This window comes from Oratosquilla oratoria, chromosome 16, assembly GCF_046742065.1.
Source record: "Oratosquilla oratoria isolate Oo_2021 chromosome 16, ASM4674206v1, whole genome shotgun sequence".
NCBI lineage: Eukaryota > Metazoa > Arthropoda > Malacostraca > Stomatopoda > Squillidae > Oratosquilla > Oratosquilla oratoria.
The window spans coordinates 26,063,572-26,066,071 of NC_134792.1; positions in this window are offsets into that span (position 1 = coordinate 26,063,572).

Consider the following 2,500-nt stretch of genomic DNA (forward strand, 5'->3'; position numbering starts at 1 on the left):
GTCCACTTCCAGTCCATGTCCACTTCCAGTCCATGTCTCCTTATATGGCCAGGTTATTCTATTCATTCCATGGCAGCCCCAACGGCAGTGAAGTCAGAAACTCGAGTACTTGAAAGAAGCATGATGGTTCCTTTTGTCTTATTGCGGACTTAATCAGGAAATGGCCTCTTGAATCATCTTTGACTGTGACGCAAGCTCGACTCGTCCCAGTCCATCATGGCGGACTCATGTTTCTCAACACTGTTCTGTGTGCGAATACGAGTAGGTTCTCAGACATAAGCAATTGGTGAAGCAAGAACGATTATTTTACCAGCGGTAAAATGTTACAAAGGAATACAAAGGCGGAGCATGCCGACAGGACACCTTTTGATCCATATCTAGGTCGGATGCAAAAAAGAAAAAGAAAAAAAAATCATATTAATAATAAATGATAAATAAAAACTACAATAATGTAAATAACAAATAAAATACATAAATAATTGTATCGGTATAGTTAGAATAACAAATGTTTCTATCGAGGAGAAGAGGTGGCGTCATAAAGGTGGTAAAGAAGAACAGTAGGAATGAGAGGTAGTATAAATGGAAAGTGATCGGTGTAACAATTATGTGTGTTATTGTGGGCAAGGTGACATAGGGAGAGTGATGCACGGTTTGGCTTCTGCCCTTTATCCTGATTAAGATCCGTATGCGTCGGCCTAGGGACGGACGTGGCGTGTTCCCCACGTGACATGTACCCCACAATCGTCATCTTTTTTATTACTGGAAACTAGTCTCCATTCACAAAAGAATACTGTGTGACTCTGATCCGTAGGGAAGTCACCATCGGGGGGAGGGGGGAGAGCAAAAGAATAGTAGCCTTACAAATATGAGAAGAGAATTATTTTGGGCTGTCGATCTTGGAAAAGCCCGTATCTTCGTTATTGCAAAGTGCAACTTTTGAAAACTAGAAAGCATCGAAGTACTTCCTCTCCCGATTGTATACTGTTTTTAGACCCTGGTGACAGTAAGGTCCCCCTTCCCAGAATAAAATTGTCTGTCAAAATATAGAAAATAGAAATCTAAATTAGATCACCACTCTAAGAGTGCTATTCTTTCTAATTATGCCCCATATACACAAATATACTTCAGACCTGTTTGAGTTAGAATGCTAAATTAGATAGATAAAATTTTAACACATTTGTTTTAATAAATGTTAAATTTATCAAAATTTCATGTTAACTTAATATCCGGCATTATTAGAGGAGAAAAGTTCACTAAGTTTATCTACACAGGATATTCTTATCATCTATTATGATATTAGTTTCCTGAGTATGCTATAATTTCCTAATCTGTTACGTGTTTAAATATTATGGTATACGGTATCGCAAAGTTTAAGAAGCGCTTTGAAATATTGCTTATATCTTATCGCATCTTCCTTCTTTTTCTTTCTATATTCTTAAGTATTCTTCCTTTCTCACATTCACAACTATCATCTCTCCTTCCTTCGTTCCCTCCTGTGGTCCCCTCACTGTCATCGTCTTTTTCAGTCGTAAGAATTAATCATATTTCTTGTCCCATTTTTTTGTAATTAGCTGATGATTACGGGAAAATATGCAGCCTTTCCATAACTTATCCGAAGCGCAGTTTCATCTTTCCAACTACAAGAAAATACTCATAAGAAGAATATGTAATTCATACACTGTACAGGGATCAATAATTCAAGATACATTGTGTGTGTGTGTGTGTGTGTGTGTGTGTGTGTGTGTGTGTGTGTGTGTGTGTGTGTGTGTGTGTGTGTGTGTGTGTGTGTGTGTGTGTGTGTGTGTGTGTGTGTGTGTGTGTGTGTGTGTGTGTGAGAGAGAGAGAGAGAGAGAGAGAGAGAGAGAGAGAGAGAGAGAGAGAGAGAGAGAGAGAGAGAGAGAGAGAGAGAGAGAGAGAGAGAGAGAGAGAGAGGGAGAGAGAGAGAGGGTGTGTGTGCGTGATTCACCATGGTCTTGGATCACGTGTTGGACTCGTAATCGACTGCTATTACCTTCCTGAATGAGAGCTCAGAGCTTATATATGACCGATCTGTGAATAATGACTGTGACTTTACACGCACACACACACTCAACTCCCCGCCAACATGAGTTGGAGTAACGACTCGCAGCGCAGATATATGAAATTATTTCAACCCTGGCGAGATTCGTAGTAGCGCGCGCGCTCACGTGTGTGTGTGTGTGTGTGTGTGTGTGTGTGTGTGTGTGTGTGTGTGTGTGTGTGTGTGTGTGTGTGTGTGTGTGTGTGTGTGTGTGTGTGTGTGTGTGTGTGTGTGTGTGTGTGTGTGTGTGTGTGTGTGTGTGTGTGTGTGTGTGTGTGTGTGTGTTTTAGTTTATAGTCATATGTCTCTCTTTAAACACGTGATGAGAATAGATATATGTGTTTGTAATTGAAAACAAAGACATTCGCATACCAAGAATATTTGTTCAAAAAGATTGGAACAGTGTCATATCAAATATGGCGTGAAAAGTCATTCGTTTAG